The following is a 20,110-nucleotide window of genomic DNA, read 5'->3' on the forward strand; positions in this document are numbered from 1 at the left end:
CATCCTTCCCTCCAGTCAGCACCCCCTCTCACCTCCACAAGACTCCGTAAATGCAAACAGATACTTGAGCAGGGACAAAGAGTATCACCTCACTTTGCATTGTGGACTTACCTAATCTCAGCTCTGGCTCACCAACACCCACTGCTATGTACTAAAAACAAAACTAATCACACATGTGATGTGAATTTTATTTTAAAAGAATAGATTAAAACTTTTGTTTCAAATGGAGGTGAGCTTTCCCATCTATTCATAAAAGAGAAGTAGGATGACTACAGAAGTTCTGAATCTGGGTCTCACCTTTATAAGGCATTAAATCAGCATTTCAAGACAGAATGTTAAGTCCAGATAAGGTGTGAATTTCCACAATTAAGGAGCTTAACTGAGTGAGGACCTCTTCTGCTTTCTTGGTGAAGACAATCCTCTTCAATATTTATTTATTTATAATTTGCATACATTAAAATTCACCTATTTTTGAGGAGTATACAGTTCCATGAGTTTTAACACATGCCGAGATTCACGTAACTGTGATCATAATCAGAACAGACAGTTCCATCACTCCCAGAACTTCCTTGTGCTGCCTCTTACAGTCATACCCTTCCCCAACCTGTAACCCCCAGTAGCCACTGATCTGTTTTCTGTCACTATAGTCTTGCCTTTCCAAGAATGTCATATTAAAGTAATCATACAGTATGTAATTTTTTGAGACTAGCTTGTTTCACTTAGCAGAATGCATCTGAAGTTCATTCATGTTGCTACATGCATCAATGGTTTGTTCCTGTGGAATGCTGAGTAATATTCCATTGTATAAATTTATTATAGCTTGTTTAGTTCATTCACATATTAAAGTCTGGGTTGTTTTCAGTTTTGGGTGAATGCTCCTTAAATATTTTTGTACAGGTGTTTGTGTGAATTTAAGCATTCACTTCTCTAGAGTAAATCCCTAAGAGTGGGATTGCTGGGTCATATGGTAAGTGCATGTTGAACTTCATAAGCAACTGCCAAAACCATTTTCTAGAGTGGTTATGCCACAAAGCAATGTATGAGAGTCCCTGTGGCTCCACATCCTTGCCAGAACTTGATAGTGGCAAATTTTGTTTTTTCTGTTACTATTTTTTTAACTTAGACATTCTATAATAAGTGTGTAGTACGATGGATAGCAAATAAGCACACCAAAAGATGCTCAACATCATTAATCATTAGGAAAATGCAAACTGAGCTCTTTTAAAACCCATGAAAAGGGTATTAGGTTTCATACTAAAGAGACAAGAAATATATCTTTCTGGGAGGTAAGTAGTGCAGCAATGTTGGAAGTGTGACTGAATTAGATATGGCCTATGGATGGGGGGAGAAAAAAAAGAGATTCGATAAAGATTCTGGAAGAATGCCTGGTCCAAAAATAAAAAAACATACTACAGTGTCCTGAAAGTCACTTGCTGGGTATCTCTAATGTGTTGTTGGACATCAGGTGTAGAATTGATTTTCCAATAATAGATCTTTGACAGTTGTTAAAAAAAAAAAAAGGTATGACATTTGCAGCTGAAAAGTGTAATTTTTCTGTGCTATCTGAAAATTCAATGGTCCCTTCACTACAGGAAACAGTGTGTGATATACAGATAAATATAGGCAAACTGAATTATTGGGCATCAGTCCCGCCAAGGGGTTCCATAAAATTGAGAGACTCTTCAGTAGTTTGTATAAGTGCCAGAAACTTGAGGTGAAATTATAGCCATATACTTAAAATCCTGCCAGAAGACCTTGCCCCCTGCAAGTTATCCTCCCCAGTCAGTTCCAAGAGACTGTACTCTTGGCCTTCTTTAGTTTCCCCTCAGCACTTTGGAACTATGAACCTTTCCCTCCTACATACTTCTTCCTGAGACTTGAAGGACTCCCAAGTCCAGGGGACCCGATGTCTGGTCTTCTTTTGTATCCCATTCTGCTTCCAACTCTCCCCAGATCTCAGCCCCAGGCTTCTAGCCAAGGACACTTCCCACTCTTTCGGCCAGGCAGGCTTCCCAGGGTTGAAGGGGCTATTTTTCTCTGTGAGGCCTCGGAAGGCTCCCACAGATCTCCTCCAATTTTGCCTTCCTACTCCAATGATTCTTCATGTTTTGTCAGCCCTAAGGACACATCTCTCTACTTTGAGCTTTGGTAGCACTGTTAGCTAAACTCCACAAGTCACATTCAAGACTCACTTGAGTTACTTTTCTTTTCCTCCAGACTACAGTAAGTTTTCAGTTAGTTTCTTCCTAGCTTATTTTATACCTTCTCTGCTTTCTTCGACCATCTCTGTGCCAATACACACTGTAGATTATTTATTTAAAGCCATTTAAGTTCAATGCTAACTTGAGGACTCCATTGTTCAGTGAATGATTAGGGAAATAAGAATGCTTATGTTTTCCATTTGCTTCATTATAGGGCCGTTTCCATGGTACATTGCATCAGGAAGGTACTTTGGAGTCAATTATTTTGATCTATTCATTCTGGAAATAAGAGATAAAATTCTTTGAGAGGAAGGATGGCCTGAGAGAATTTATGACAAAAGCTTGGCACTCCAGGCACAGAGAGATTCCAGTCCTTATTCTGTTGTTGATTCACGATAGGACCTCAAAAAAGTCACTTAGATGTATTCTTGTCTGTTAAGTGAGGATGAACTGCCTCCCAGGTTTCAAATGAGGAACAAATTGCTAAATCACTCTCCTAACACGTGTTCCCTAGCTCATCCATTGTCAGGGACCTGAGCCAAGAAGTGGGGAAATGGCCCTCTGGATATTATCACATATCCCTCATAGGTGAATCAGTTCTTCTAGGCAATAGAACTCACACATGGTACCTAGAAAAAAATTTTTTTAACTAAATCAAAGACAAGTCAATTCTTTCAAGCAATGGAACTTACGCATAGAAACTTAAAAAAAAAACAAAAGTTTTATCTACAATGTGTTAGTTTAACTTCAGTTTAGCATAATTTATGATGTTGCAAAGTTGCGTTAATCTATCCTGGAGCCCACAAGGCCAAAAGAACGTAAGGATATTTCTCCTTGTACCACTGAGTAACACTGTAATTAATGAACCAATGATTTAATACCTATCTTGCTAATAGACTGTAAGCCCTCAGAGCAGAGTTGGTGTCCTGCTGTGTTCAATATATATTTGTTAAATGAATAAATAAGCGAATAAATGACTTTTTAATTAAGCAGCCAAAATACGGATTAAAAGTGAAACTGATGTCAGGATTTTATTGTGTCAGGGATTCTGAGATACTCAGGAGCTGAACATTCAACTCCAGTTGTCATGTATTGTTGGCACTGCTGACAACTACCTTTTGGTGTGTGTAGGCAGACACAGATTTTCAGAGGAGGTTGGTATAATTTTTAGTGAGATGGAAGGTTCCTTTTTTGGTGTGTGTGTTTAAGTCTTCTAAGAGGAATTTATTTACTGACCTATAATGTTGGAGCTGAGGTATAAAAACATAAAAGATGCTATTTACATAGGTTAATTAGATTGGACGTCTGAAATGGGTTCGGATCACAGAATTTAATCAATGAAATATACCTATTCTCATCGACTTGGCCTCTAACCAGTCCTGGATGTGGAAACACCTAACTTTTTCCAATGTGTACTTGAGCGTATACAATAGCAATAGTCTCTGCCTATCTTCAGACTTTTGTTGTTTTGTGCCACTGGAACTACGTAGGATTCCAACTGTAGCTGTTGATCTCCCTCTGGACATAGCTAAGGATCTGTTGCAGGGGGATCATTAAGCCTGAGGATCAGAGCTAGACTTGTTTCAACCTCATTGCTATAGTAGTCACTGATTGGGTAGCTCAGGGAATGACCTCTTCTGCCATAATCTGCAATGGCAATCTTATATCAAAGCAGAATCCTCACTTTGTTGTATACTGATCTCCAGGACACTTTCTCACTTTCCTCAAATGCCTTCAGCAGGTGGCCCAGTTTTTCCATCTGCCAGCCATCATTCCTTTCATCTTTATAGTAAGTTTTGATAACTCTTCCAACTCTCTGGTCTGAATCAGCTGAACTGTAATCCCCAATTTAGAGATCAAAACTACTCAAAACTGCTTTAGATCCTGAACCTCAAACTCTAGTACATGAGGAAATGTCATGTTGAGATGGAAAGAATGAGTAAAATCAGAGAGGCAAAAGGAAGAATGATCGAGGGAGAGGAATCAGCATGTCTAGAGGACCAACAATGAGTGAAAGAGAGCCCAGCTCTTTTAAGAAGCTGGAAGACATTTGACATGACAGGGTAAAGATGAGGGAGTAGAATAATGAGTTAAAAGAGGTAGGCAGCGCAGGGCATTTGGAGCTTTGGAAGTCACACTAAGGAGTCTAGACTTTACCTCAAAGCTATGGAAGGATTTTCAGCATGGTTATAACAAGATAATATTTGTGATTTTGGAAAGATCAATCTGGCTTGAGTATAGAGTAGGGATTTGAGGAAGATAAGACATGTGGCCATGAGACCTGTAGGAGGATGTTGTAGAAATCTGGGAGAGACATGGTGGGCCTGAACTTGAGTATGGCAGTAGGAATGGAGAGAAATGGATGAATTGGGGAGCATTTTAGGAGGTAGGATCAGCAAGCTTTGGTGATAAATAGAATCAAAGAGTGAGAAAGAGGGACTTCCTAAGATTGACTCCCCGAGTCAATCTTAATTGCCAATTAATTGCCAAGTTTAAGCAACTGGATGGTAAAGTAAGGTAGTCAATTTGATTTTAGAGAAGTTTGAGGCATTTGTCAGAAATCGAACTACAGATACTCATAAGACAATTAAATAGCTGTATCTGGGTATTATAGAAGAAAGGTTTGGGTTAGAGATGTAGATTGGGAATTTTTCTGTACTTAAATGGTAACTGAAACCAGGGCAGTGGACAAGATTGCTAATACAAGAAAACAAAAGAGAAGAGAAGAAAGTTTATGTCTTAGCCTTAGTTCTCCAGAAAGTAGAGCCTTGGGCAGCTTCTCTACTACTTTGTTAGGGAGTACAATCCAATGGAGGCAGGAGTTGAAAAAGGAAAATTAGTCAAGGAGGAAAGAAGGACTAATAGGAGTTTGCTTTACCCAGCTGGCTGCTGCTTAATATCAAATGGGATATTTTTCAAGAGATCTGAGCTCAGCACTGTGTAGGGAGGGTTCAGAAGGGAAGAAGAATATATCAACCCCAAATCATGGCTCCTATCTCCCAATGGTCAAAGGTTTGCCCCAGTGATGTTAACTTCCACTTGCCTATCCTCCAGGACATACCTCTCCTCCACTTCTGGGCTGCTCCTTGCATAGGTGATCTTTGTAGGATCTTTGTGGCATCTTATGAGTCACTTGTCATAGGGAAACCCTAGACTGAGAGGCAAGAAGCACACACTGGGTATGAGGCAAGGTACCGCAAGTCAGACCCATGTGAAGTCAGTAGGGCAGCAGCTGACAAAGCCCACCCAGAGTTGGTCACTATAGCAGCAGCAGGGCTAAAAAAAGTGGGCAAGGACTTCAAAGATAGGTGAAGCTAAGAAGGCTTAAGCTGGTTCATAAAAAGTGTCTACATTCTAGGACAGAATGTAACAAACATTAATACTTAGGGGATGGGCAGAAGAAAAGAAGTTGTAAAGGAGACTAAAAAAGCTAAGACAAACTGCTACAAAGATGGGGTGAGGGAGGGGTTGAAAGTGGGGAGTGGCAAGAGAATAGACAGGTGTGCTATATTCCAGCAAAAAGAATGATTCTGCAAGTTTTCCCATCTCTGTAGTGTTGTTAATGATTTCTTCTTAAAGTCTCTTCCCCCTCAATCCTACTGCTGGCAAATCTAACCTTGTAATTTTACCCATTTGGCAATGAATTACTCCTGCACTCCAAAAGTCTTTCATTATCCTTCTCCATCCAAACCAAAGGTCATTTCCCCTCCTCAGCTCACTAATGGCACTTACAACATCTTTCTCTTTGGGCTATTGTTACCTACGTATATGTTGTAAACCCCTGGTATTCTTGTTATTTCCTCCAATGCTTTGCCAATCACAGAGGCCCCAGGGATACTTGGTGATTGTAAATTATTTGAAGGATGAATCATCATTGAAAAGTTGTGCTCAGAGGTTAATTAGCTAATATTTCAAAGGACTGAATTTCATCATGACAATTCCCTGAAGCCCAGACTCTAAGTAAGCAGTAAGTTGTCCAGGCCAGGAAATAAGAACGCACTGGGCTTTTCTCCCTTCATCTTCCTCTGCCTCACTTTTCATCTGTCTCCTTTTGCTACCTTCTCTTCTCTACTATTTTCTCACATATATACTCATTCCCCATCATTTTCCTTCTTCATTCTTCTTGGCTCTCTCTCATTCTCCTCACTTTGTTTGAAGCCTATCTGTCCTTTCTCCTTTCCCCTCTCCCCACCATTTTTAAGTGTTTATTAAGCATCTATTACGTAGAAGGCGCTTAAAGGAAATCAAATTGCTGACCACAAGGAAAAGAAAATCTAATTAGATAAATGGAATACATACATCTTACTAACTTATTTACCTTCAGTAAGTGTCTGGAATGTACCTCTCTATTCCTACACTTTCTCCTTTCTCTTCTCCTTTCCCTTGACACCCTTATTCTTGCCTCCAATTCATAACAACAGCAGCTCATTTTCAACTGATCATCCAAGTGTACTATAGCTTTGGGTTTGCAACCTTGGGCTTTGACCTCTTGTAGGCCTTAGTACAAGCTCTACCAGTTGCCAGAAGAGTAACCATGGGCCAATTAGGCCTCAGTTTCCTCATTGGAAAAGTAAGAATAACAGTGCTTCTTTCTTAGGATTATTGTTAGATTTAGAGATTATGTAAAGCATATCACAGAGTATCTTGCACAGAGTTAATGCTCAATAACTAGAACTATGGTAATGCTAATCATCATAATATATTGACTATTATTGAATCACATTCTACATTTTATGTTTAAAAACCAGAGTTAAGATTATCCTTTATAGCTGTTAAAAAATAACACACAACTAAATGAAGTTGTTTATATATCACATGGCTTTTGATAGAGGTAGGGGTGAGTAGGAGAATAATCTCACTCTATGGGAACCAGCATAGGAGCATTTTGCCGGAATGTGGATGGGTGAGAGGCAGTATCTCATCCTTTATTCCCCTAACCTCCCGCCCTTCCTCTTCCAATGACTAGGTAAAGTATGCTTCTCAAACAACAAGCAAGAGTCTGTTTTCTTTATGTTTAAATTTAGTTCCATGCTATAAATTTCTACCTCTATCCAGGGACATGGGCTAATTTCTGCTAAGAGGGTCTCACGAAAGGGTCAAGCTAATGTTTTTTCCAGAATTGTGTTTTTGGTATGCCGTTGGCACTGACAGTCCCTATGGTTACACACTCTGTTAGCCAGAGCACTTCCCGCAAGCAAGCAGAGGAGTAGGGACCAGAATGGAGGAGGCGGTGGGCAAATGCCCAGCAAGCAGTCTTGTCAGTGGAAAGTAATGCAGTAGGAATGATAGATGAAAGAATGGCTTGTAAAATGGAGACAAGCAAAGGCAGGAAGAACAATAACAAGGCTGAAAAGGACTCTGGAAGCAAGGGAAAAAAGAAAGAATTTACCACAAAAGAACATAGGGATAAAAATATAATAATTATTAATACAAAGATAGATCACAATGAACTTTAAGTTCCTAAATTATTATGTGGATAAGAAAGGATATTTATTTTGTGAATTTAAAGCATTTGGAGTTATTTTTATAGCTCCAAATATTTTTTGCATTAAAATTTAGAAGTCAAATCCATCTGATGATATAGATTGTCCCACACCCCCAGCTCCAAAGAAATGGTTCTTCAGCTTTTTGGAGCCAGGATATACTTTTATGAACTTGATGAGAATTGTGGACCCTCCTCCTAGAAAAAAATACACTTATAAATAAAATATTACATTCATAATTTTATTCATTTATGGACATAAGCCTAGCCATGATTCCCTGAGAGAGAAACTAGAATAAAATCTTTCACCCTTATTTGACTGATGGCTTAGTTAAAAGGAATCATTATTTTCAGAAAAGAATCACGATATTCTCAAATGGTAAATATTGGAAAGGACAGAAAGTTACTACCTAGTCCCAAACTCTAAAATGTTAAAACCTTCACACTGTTTATGTTATAATACAAATTAAATATAACATTAACAAGGCTGTCAGGTTAACTTGACAACCTCTGCTTATGTGTTTTCTCTAAGGGCACAAATTACATAAAGGAAAGTGAAAACTGTACATTTCAGCTGATTATGTAGCTTTCTTGTCTGGTTAGAGGCAAAGGGTCCTCAGAGAGAAGAGGCAGGGCAGAGAAGAAGCAGACCAGAGAGGGACTATGAATTGGAGAGAGATTTACAAATCTATTGTGTATGGTAAAGAAATAATGAACACAAGAAGTTCAGAAAATTAAAATCAGGAAATGTTTGAAACACACAATTGATATACGGGCTCTGTAGAGCACAAATCTTAAGACTTACAAGTGAAATTTAAAGAAACATGAATTGTTAAATACAAAATAGGATCCTAAGTTGGATCCTGGAACAGAAATAGTTCATCAGTGGAAAAGCCGGGGAAATCTGAATAAAGTCTATGGTTTAGTAAATAGTATCGTACCAATGTTAATTTCTTAATTTTCACAAATACCATGGTTAGGAAAGATATTGAGATTGGGGGAAGTTGAGTACTATCTTAACAACACTTCTGTAAATCTAAAATTACTTCAAAATAAAAGATTAAAAACAATTTTTTTAATGAACCATGAATAGAAAACCTAAAAGAGATCTTGAAAAGATCATCAAATTATCAAATGTGATTTCAGAAAACTAAGTGCCAATCCATCTCACTTTGAAAGATTCCACCTGGTTCCTCAGTAAATTTATTCTCTCATTTCATCTTCCTTCCTACCATACTCCTACTTTACATCAAACTTGGTCCCTCTGAACAGACTTTTTTTCATTCATGAGGAAAGGCAAATCCCTGGTTGACTATGCTTTAGCCTTTAATATTCTTGAATTAGCTCTTCTATTTTCTGGAGCAAAAAGATCCTGTTTTGGGGCCAACCCTGTTGCCCAGTGGTTAAAGTTCCACATGCTCTGCTTCAGCAGCCCAGGTTCGCTGGATCGGATCCCCGGCATGGACCTACACCACTCACTGGCCATGCTGTGGAGGCATCCCATGTACAAAAAATGGAGGTGGATTGGCACAGCTGTTAGCTCAGGGCAAATCTTCCTCACCAAAAAAAAAAAAAAAAAAAAAAATCCCTCTTTAACTTTTCTCAGAGACGAAAGTAATCCAGCAATTAATCATTTCTATTATGTTCAAACTTGCTTCAAAATTTCAGTTCCTCCTAAGATCCTATCTATGCACACTCAGTTTAATTAGGTGAAAAAATATCTAATGTGTACTATTGAATGGGTGCCTTGCTACATGAGCAGTAGGGGGAGAAAATACTGCTTTTCCAATCTTTAAGCAATTATATTGGCTGGCTTACTAAAAACAGATCCACTGAACATTTTTATGTGACCCAATACAACAAATGTTTATTGAGAACATTTTATGAGGCATGTGCTATGCTAAATGATGGGAAAACAAGGCTAAGATGAAATCCCTGACTTCAAGGAGATTCCATTTTACAGAGGACACAGATAGGGAAAGAGGTAATTTCAGTGTAATAAGTGCTATCAGAGAAGCATATATAGGGTCTTATGAGATTATACAAGACAGACATTGGGACTATGGTCAAATGTTTAATCATTCTTTTGCCCAGTGTTAAACATCTATAAAACAGACTAAAATGGTGTCTTTCCCATGGCTTTTTTAAAAAAACAGATGCTTTTTCCCTACACAAAAAGGATCTTTAAATTGTTCTACTCTGGACATTAGGCATCTATGACACGCCATTTTCTGTGAAGCACATTGTTGCATTTTTGTCTAACACATTATTTTCCAAATGACTATTTATCATCTGTTCTATGTTTGTCTAATGAACAAAAAGTGTGAGGCGACAAAATAAACCTTGCAAAACAATGAAAAGGCAACCATGCATCATCGATTTAGCAGAGGTAAAAAAGGAACAAATAAAAAGAGCATAGAGGCTCAGTTGCTTCTGAATACCAGGAAAAGGCAACTGTGTTTCTCAACAAGTTAATAGCACCAACTGTGCCAACTAGTTGGAACCACTGAGGAAAAATTTTATCAAGCCAGCCAGATTTTAATACAAAAAAACCCCACAGCTGTATTTAGGTGCTCCAACAGTATTTAGTCAATCAAAAAGCTAACAAAGCAGGCGTAATAAGATTTCACATGTCCACATACACTAATTTCTCCTACCACTACCACTAATTCAACCAAGGGAAATATATTAATATCTAAAACTACTCATATATCTATGGTATTTTGCATGGCCTCTTAGGCTGCCATAAAAAATACCACAGACTAGGTGGCTTAAACATAAATTTATCTGTCACATTTCTGGAGGCTAGGGAGTCCAAGATCAAGATGCCAGCAAGGAAAATTCCATTCTGAGGCCTTTTCTCTTGTCTTGTAAACAGTCATCATCTTACTGTGTGCTCACATGGCCTCTTCTTTGTGAATTAGGATGGGGGGCAAGCTGTCTGGTATCTCTTCTTATAAGGACACTAATCCTAACAGATCAGGGCCCTACCCTTATAACCTCATTTAACCTTACTTATTTCCTCAGAGGCCCATCTCCAAATATAGCCATGTTGGAGGTTAGGGCTTCAACATATGAATTTGGGCGGGGGGGGGGGGGAGGGGGGAGGGGCAGGGACACAAACATTTAATCCATAACAACTCATAAAAGAAGAGAAAGGTGATGGGAAGTGACAAATGCAAACCATCATTTGAAAACAATATAAAACTACAGGTTAAAAAGTTAGTTCCTGGATATACAGCTTCTAAAAGCAGTGTCAACTACTGTAGCATTTCTAGAGATGGCACTGCCTTAGGCATACCGTCCTGATTGTCAGAACAAATAGAGTGTCCTGGGAAACCAGCATATCACACATGATAGGAAGTAATGTAGTGGTCGGATTAGGGCTCGAAAAAAGGCAGTGGATGCAAAGAAGGTGCTAGGAGATGAATACTATTCTCCAAGAGAAAGTATTTAAAAATCTGAGCAATAGTAACTTTCTAAAGTTATATTTGAATTACAATAATATGTTGCTGACTTGCTGAAAGTAGCTTTGGAAGCACATTTAAATGTATTTTAAGATGAGCTATGGGGCTGTGGGGTGTGTGTGTGTGTATTTCCCCAGTCACATCCTGAACATTTTAACTTCTTTGTGTCTAGGCCTCCATATCCATTATTCAGAATGGCACTGACAAACATTTTTCTATAACTTATCACACTGAGACAGAGTAACGTATAATACATTAATAAAGAATGATTTTTGGGGCTGGCCTGGTGGCACAGCAGTTAAGTTCGCACATTCTGCTTCAATGGCCCACGGTTTGCAGGTTTGGATGCCGGATGTGAACCTACTCATGGCGTGTCCAACCATGCTGTGACAGGCATCCCACATATAAAGTAGAGGAAGATGGGGACAGATGTTAGTTCAGGGCCAGTCTTCCTCAGCAAAAAGAGGAGGATCGGCAGTGGATGTTAACTCAGGGCTAATCTTCCTCAAAAAATGAATTAATTAAAAAATAAAGAAAGAAAGAATGATTTTTTTTTTTAATTTGGGAAAAAGAGACTCTAACACAAACACAAATACAGCTTATACATTTAAACAATGCACTTAGCATCACTAATCACCAGATTCCTCAATTGCAAAACAAGGATGTTAAACTAAAATCTGATCTCTGAGGTTCCTTTGAACTTTAAAACTCTGTTTTTTATGTGATCAAACTTACAGGTGTAAAAAGACTTCAAGGAGTCTTTATTCTTAGATAAAACTTTAAACTTATTTTCCTATTATTCTAACTTAAAAAATACCATTTTACTTTTGCATACATTTTAGGCTTTCTAAGCAATTTCTCATTTTATATTTTTTTCTCACTATACCATTTGAGAAGGATTTCAGCCTCCATTTTTCAAACAAGGTAACTGAGTCCAGAAAGGTGAAATGACTTCTGCAAAGCTATATCACTAGCAAATGGCAGAGACTCAATTCATCCTTTTGACTCTAAAACCAATATCCTTTCTTTTTTTTGTGGACAATTAGCCCTGAGCTAACACCTGCCGCCAATCCTCCTCTTTTTGCTGAGGAAGACTGGCCCTGAGCTAACATCTGTGCCCATCTTTCTCTACTTTATATGTGGGACGCCTACCACAGCATGGATTGCCAACCGGTGCCATGTCCGCACCCGGGATCCAAACTGGCGAACCCCAGGCCACAGAAGTGGAACATGCGCACTTAAGAGCTGAGCCAATGGGCTGGCCCCCAGTATCCTTTCTATTCTACCTGCCTAATAGTAAATTCTACTCTTCAGTCCAAATAAATACCATTTTTGAATGGAAAATGAAAAATTATTCTTCAGTCAACCACATTATTCCATAAGCATTTATTGAATACTTATACAACTGTGCTGGGCTTTGAGGTTATATTAATTAAAACAGAGTCCCTGTATGATCCCTCTCTACAAAGCAAATATAAATAGACATGTTTTTAAAAACTGAAGTTTCTACCAGTTTATTCTGTTTTCCATTCTCTTATCCACCTTACTAATTTTTAGTCTTCCTAATTTCCGTCCCTTCCATATGCCATTAGATGAAAGATGCCTTCTTTGACTTAGAGTTTACACACAAGTGTACATTGACTTAAAGATGTGGCAAGAGGTAAATATAAAAAAGGGAAGAAGTAGTGTTATACTTTTATTTTGGCTTCTTGGCTCTTATACATGGGAACTAGATGCTTTGCGCTAACCTTTTAGGCTAACATAAAATGATGGAGGGTAAAAATAAAGTCTTGGTTGTGTTGGTAGATGTCCAAATAAGAGTTCTAATGATGGTAGACACGATAGAAGTTGAAACAGAGCAATTTCACAAATAAGAATAATTCACTAAAGGAGATTCTATAACATTGTACTGTCTTGACGTGATAGAAAGATCACCTAATCTTTGCATGTTGGACCACTCAGAGTTGAACATGCAGTCTACCAGTACACTTACTGTTATATATATATATATATATATGTATGTATATATATATATATATATATATATATATATAATATAACTGTTATTTCTGCTGTTTGAGCTACCAGTAGCTGAGAAAGACTGAGAAAGATAGATCCTAAATGACATTTCTCTTCATTATTAATAGAGAAACGAAAATATCAGAACTTTGAGAATAGCTTGGTTGTTAAGAGCACTGACTGGGGAGACACGAGGATATTTGAAATGAAGGGCTCAGAATGTAGTTGGATTTGGAAGTGGAGGACTGAATTCTAGACTTAAAATGAACAAGCTTAGGAGAGCGTAAGTTCCCTAGGGCCTGAACTAGGCTGTGGCTATAGGGCTGACATTAAGGGATGGCCTGGACTTGACATAGGGGTCACCAATGAGGCTATATAATTGGGAACTCTCATATCTCCTCAATTAATCACTTGTTAAAATTTATTGAGGAGGGCCACATTCTGTTCAAGAATCTCCACAAATCTAAAACAAGCTTTCTAGCAGGTTTTATTTCCAAGCCCTTCAGGCATGAAAATTATATTCTTCTTCTGTTAATTCAGCAACTCAAATCAGAGGAGTGACTCCTTGGGAGTCTCGGGGTCAGGGAATATTACTAAAAATATATTTCATTTCTGGCCTGAGGGACCCTTAGCATTAACATGAATTACTTAGTGTTTCATTTGTAGGAAAAAACACATTTTACATTGCGGAAACACAGCTGCAAGGCATTTGTATCAAATAATTCCTAGGCATGAGAGAAAATGTATGAAAAGTACCTTCATTAAAAGGTAAGGGTTACTTTATTAGTGTTCACTCTTGGTAATCATCGGTTCATGGCAAAACTGGGAAGAAAAAAAATGATGCAAGAAAAAATAATATGTTAGTGGCTGTTATGTTTAGGTTTTATATTACGTTTTGTGTTTTTACAATGCTGTACACATGCTACCCATCCCTAACTATGCTTACATAATATTAGGTTATAAAAGAAAGATCTTACATAATTATTAGCCAGATCATATAGTCTTATGTTTACCATGGAAAGATCTATATTCTACCCCTAAAGCTATGAAATGCTATTTTATGCCTGGAAGGAAGCAAGTAATGAACAGGCTATAAATAAATTTTAATTTCTTTAGAGTTCATAACCAATTTGACAATTTGTTGGATGTCCTCAAATCCCTTTGATGACAAAAACAATCAGATTAAGGCAACTCCACCCACATAAAAGACATATGTTTCCTCTCTAAAACAACACTTAAATTTTGTTCTAGTATGTTTAACACAGATATAAATGATCCTGTGTCTTAATTTCAGTATATCTGCATTTCAAGCTTTTGCTTTATTAACTGCATCTATCAGAACTTTAAGATTTCTTTGAGTTTGGTTTTATTTTACTGTTTGGACTTACATTTGAAAACACTAAATCAATATGTATTTTGATTTTCCTTTCTACTATATGTACTTTATTGTGTAACATAACATTGACTTATTACTTTAAAAGCTTGGTAAAATAACCAAGAGTGATATCAATGTTTAACTAAGCAATTCTTAGGGAAAGATCCTGAGAATAAGTTACTTCAGTAAATCCTAAAATAGCGTTCCCTGAATATAATCAACTAGATTGTTAATGCTATGACCCAGGGAATCTAGCCATGTCTAATAATAATCTAAAATTGTGAACATATTCAGATAAGAGAAGATAATTCATTGTCAAACGACCTACATTGCAAGAAATGCTCAAGGAAGTTCTCAGGGGGATGGGAAATGGTATCATATGGAAGCTCAGAAATTGAGGGAAAAAATGAAGAGAATCTGAAATCACAAATATAAAAGATTATATCTATTCTTATTTATTAAAATAAATTACTGTTTTTAAAAATTATACCATTGTGTTATAGGGTTTAATTTTGTAGGTGTAATAATGATGACTACAGTATAAAGGATGGAGAGTTGCAATAAACAGGCCTATGCAGGTACAAGCTTTCTACATTTTATATTAAATGTTAACTCTAAGCACACTGTAAAATATTTACTGTGTATATTTAGAGGTATAGCTAAAAGGTCAATAGATATATTATAATGGAATTCAAAAAAAATTCAAGTAATCCAAAAGAAGGTGATAAAGGAGGAACAAAGGTAAACAAAACAGAGGGGAAAAGCAAAAATCAAAAGATGAGATTTAAATCCACCATATCAACAATTACAATAAATGTTAATGAACTAATGCTCCAATTAAAAATTAGAGATAATCATAAAGGATTAACAAAAAAGGCCTAAATATATGATCTCTACAAGAATGAACTTTAAAATACAAAGACAAATAGGTTGAAAGCAAATGAATTGGAAAGATATACTATACAAAGTGTAAGTATAAGAAAGCTGGGGGACCTCTTAATATCAGATAAAAAAAGACTTCAAGACAGAATACAACCAGAGATAAAAAAAGGAACATTTCATGATAAAAGTTCAACTCATAAGAAAGAAAAACAACCACAAATGTATATATCTAATAATAGAGTTTCAAAATATATGAAGCAAAAATTGACAGAATTAAAGGGAGAAATAGACAATTTCATTATCATAGTTAGAGATATCAACACTCTTTTCTCAGCATTTGATAGAAGTGTGGGCAAAATTCGGTAAAGACATAAATGATATGAACGGCACTATTAACCTCCTGGGCTTAAATAATACTACGGAATACATATTATTTTCAAGTGTACATGGTATGTTTACCACTAAAGGAAACAAATCATATACACTATGTTTTGTGATGACAATAGAATTAAAGAAGAAATCAATAACTGTAACATATCTAAGAATTTACTGGAGGGAGACCAGAGGATATTTGAAGACAAGCTGCTGCAGGATGGACTGAAAAGATAGCAGTGTTGAAACTTATGTCCAAATACAGTCACATGGAATTATCATTTATCAAAATAATATGACAAAATAATTATTATAAAATGCCCAAACTCCAAGTTTGGGGTAATAATCAAAGCCTGCAAAGGATATCTAAGTGTGAAGATTCCCAAGTTAAATGTGGAAAGAAGAAGAATAAACTATCAAATAGATTAATTATCACTTAGGCTAAAAGTGCACATTTCTAGGAAAGGTTGACAGTGGGCATTTCATTCAGAAACCCTTGTGGAGTGTCTATATTGAGAAAAAGGAGCTTCACAACTCTGGTTCCTATTCAATTTGAGGAACTCACAGTGCATCAATTCAACTCTTTGTATTTTAGTTTCCTGTTTATTCTTATCAACCTTGGCCATGGGTTCTTAGAAGGATTAATGAATTGACAGTCTGAAACCATTTGGAGATATTTGAGAAGATGGTGTTCATTGAAGTTTTATGTCCTTAGAGTATAAGTACTACCGGATGGCCAGTAGTTATATTGCATGTTTTTCTTTTAGAGCAGAAGTTTGTGAATACGATTCTTATCTGACCACAGTCTCTTCTTTCTGGTGGTGCATAAAACTAAAATTTACAGAGAGAAGTCTAAGAAAGGGAAATTCTAGAGATTACAGGCACCAACTTTAATCATCTCCTGGCGGACAGGCTGTGAGTGATACTTTCAGAGCTGGGTAAGTAAGTGGTAGTTAAATTCTCATGTCTTGAATGAGCTCCCCCATTAACTTCCCCAAGCAACCTTGTTAGCCAGTTTTTGACTAAAGGCTATAGATTATAGAATTCTGATCCAATAAATGATGGCATTGTTAGAGGCACACAGTGCTGTGCACAGAAATAAAGCAAAGCTTTCATTTCTTCTTTAGAAAACATTTAATGTTAAAAAATGTAAAATATACATTCCTTAATTTACAACCATATTTGGGTGACATATATTCATGACAGATTCAAGCAAGGTAACTGTGTAATATTTTGTTTTGTCTAAAAACCTGTAATCAGAATTATCTGACTAGATCAAATCTTTTTATTCTGTTTTTATAGTACCATGTTCCTTGAATTTGTTGCCATTTTACAGTTGTTTTTGTGATTTGAATAATGCACTTCTCCTCTACTAGACTTTAAGTTACAAGGGTAGAGACCACGTTTGTTTTGGTAACAATGATATTTCCAGCATTTAGCATAGTGACTGGCACAAAGTGTGAATTGAGTAAATATTTTTAATAGAAAAAATAAATGATCAAGTTATATTCTTTTAGCCCCATCCATATTTCCTCATCTATACGATGTGGATAATAAAACACCATTAGCAAGGGGCTGGCCCCGTGGCCGAGTGGTTAAGTTCGCGCACTCTGCTGCAGGCGGCCCAGTGTTTCGTTAGTTCGAATCCTGGGCGTGGACATGGCACTGCTCATCAGACCACGCTAAGGCAGTGTCCCACATGCCACAACTAGAGGAACCCACAGCGAAGAATACACAACTATGTACCGGGGGGCTTTGGGGAGAAAAAGGAAAAAAATAAAATCTTAAAAAACAACAACAACAACAAAAAACACCATTAGCAAATGTTAAAAAGATTAAATTATGTAACTTACATTAACATTCTTTATAAACAGCAACTTGCTCTGCAAATCTTATGTCATTTTATTAATTTTATATCCTTAGCCCCCTTACCTCTCCCAGTCTTTACCAAGAGTTATCGTTCCATTCCTTTTTCTACCTGCTCTCTTCTTCCTTGCTATATCCCCCTGTCTGTATCCTTATCTTCTCCCTTTGGGTTCATTACCTCCCACTTAGGTCCTCCTTCCCTGAAACAGATGATGATTATGGCAATGGTGATGATGATGATGACAACCACCAGCACCATGGCAAAGAACAGGGGATTGTGTGGTATTTCATCAGCATAAAAATGGTGGAAGTACTAGAAATGAAAGTACACAAGGTCATGGTGCCCAAATCTGTAGGACTGTATCTTTTTTTTTTTGTCCTCGGAAGTTTCTCTACATCCTATGATTTTATTTAATACCTACAGCTTTCTCTTTAAGAGAAAAAATAAAGAAAGAAAGAAAAGTGTAATAATGTTCTTGTCCCACCATTTCAGTACATCAGAAACAGAAGGCTCTTTTATAGCCATGTCTTTCTTCCTCTCAACTACGTGCTATTTTGCAAGACTTAAGTTTAACCAAGTTAGGGATCAACTCACTCACTCAAATCCAAACAGTAAGTCCTTGCAGACTGTCTTTGGGTTCAGTGTTATGGATGTTTCCTCAATCTTCCCATAACTGTAGATAGTTGGATGGTGAAGCAAATCCTCATTGATCCAATACATAAGTTCTGTCCATTGGTTTATTGCCATTTTTCTGGGGTTTAAATCAGGCTTAAGCACAAGTTAAAAGATTTATAAAGGCGAAGACTATGTCGAGTTGTTTTATCCTGTGTACACTAAGTTACCTATTGCTGCATAACAAACTGCTTCCAAATTAGTGACTTAAAGCCCCAGCCATCGTTTTCACCCAAGAATTCAGATAAGTTCAGTTGAGTAGCTCTTCTTCACCATGTGGCATTAGCTGGGGTCATTCCCTTGGCTGTATTCAGCTGATGGATCAGTTGGAAGCTGCACTCAATTGTAGTGCTGAAACAGCTGAGGCTTGAATGTCCAAAATGGTTTCACTGACGTATCCGGTTGCTCAATTGAGATGACTGGAACAGTTAGGCGATGGATGGGCATGTCTCTCTCTTTCTGTGATTTTTCCAATAGTGTGGCTGGATCTTTACATGGTAGTTCAGGGCTCTAAGAAGGAGGAAGCAGATATTCTGTTAAGGTCCAGCCTCAGAAGTTACACAGCCTCGCTTTCACCAGTAGAGTCAAGCAGCAAAGAGACTTTACTTCTTGACGGGAAAGTGGTAAGGCCTCCTTGCAAAAGAACATGTGGCATGGAAGATATAGTTGTGATCATTTTTGGAAAAAAAATCTACCATACTTGGGTACATTTCCTATTGGGTAGTTTTCTTTGAATAACTTTGGGATCAGCATCTTCAAGAAGAAAGGAATATTAGAAGTTGCCTACCTAACATGTTATCCAATCAATAATCCTATGTATAACATCCTTGGCAGATTGTTAACTTTTCTGTGCCCAAACACTTACTGTGACAGGGAACGCAGCATTTCAAGGAGCAGCTCATATTTGGACTACTCTAATTTCTTGCAGTTTTCTTAATCAGGATTTAAAGATTTAAAAATTGCATTTGGTTGATAAGTCTCTCAGATACCTTTTAATCAATAACAGAAATCTTTTCTACCCTTTTTATTACCTGTAATTTATTTATTAAAGACACTGGCTTATTATTCTTATAGAATTCCCCCCATTCTGGACTTGGCTTATTGCTTCCTTGGGCTGCTGTTTAGCATGTTCCTCTATCTTCTGTATTTCCTGTAAAATGGTAATTGATGCCTAATTGAATTCAATTTTCTTGGCATGAATACATCATAGGTGGGGCCTATACTTTTGATCAAATCACGTCAGGAGGCACCTTCGCTTATCAACTATTTGGTTACCCAGTTTGTATAGCAAGAGAAAAATAAATGCTTGATTTTTTTCCCTTTTATTTTCCAGTTTTTAGAATAATAATTTGGTGCCCTAGCAAGCTTTAAAGGTGACCGATGAATTTTGTTTTGTTTTGAACTCCTACATTTTAATGTACTTGCTTCAATCCATTGGAGTCATTATTCTTCTGATGCACAAATGCCCATCTTTGGCCTGTAGCCGCCCTTTCAAAGTTGTCTCCTGAGTCCTCCTGACACAACACAGTGGTCTTTGATCACTTCCACATTCCCCAGCATGATAAAATGTTCCAGGCTAATCTTGTATATTTCTTGTTATGATTTGGCATCAGCCATTTCTCCAAGAAGGCTTGGTTCCTTTTAGTAAGAATGGATCTTTAGAGATTTCAATCTGGGCTCAGTGATTCTTGCTACTGTGTTATTACTTCCAGGAATTTTTCCATGGATAGAGCTAGGAATTAAATATTTTTTAAAAGGACAAATGCATCATGA

At 37.1% G+C, this 20,110-nt stretch overlaps 1 long non-coding RNA gene across 1 annotated transcript in view; it reads right to left on the bottom strand.

Moving 5' to 3' along the window:
• The window catches only part of LOC139082076 (uncharacterized), a 141,655-nt gene extending 123,257 nt beyond the window's left edge, over positions 1-18,398 (bottom strand). Inside the window, exon 1 of the long non-coding RNA XR_011537788.1 lies at positions 18,264-18,398. This is a non-coding gene — a long non-coding RNA (uncharacterized lncRNA). The remainder of the gene's footprint in view (positions 1-18,263) is intronic.
• Between the last annotated feature and the right edge of the window lie 1,712 nt (positions 18,399-20,110).

The sequence above is a fragment of the Equus przewalskii genome, chromosome 1, assembly GCF_037783145.1.
Source record: "Equus przewalskii isolate Varuska chromosome 1, EquPr2, whole genome shotgun sequence".
In the NCBI taxonomy this organism is placed as follows: domain Eukaryota; kingdom Metazoa; phylum Chordata; class Mammalia; order Perissodactyla; family Equidae; genus Equus; species Equus przewalskii.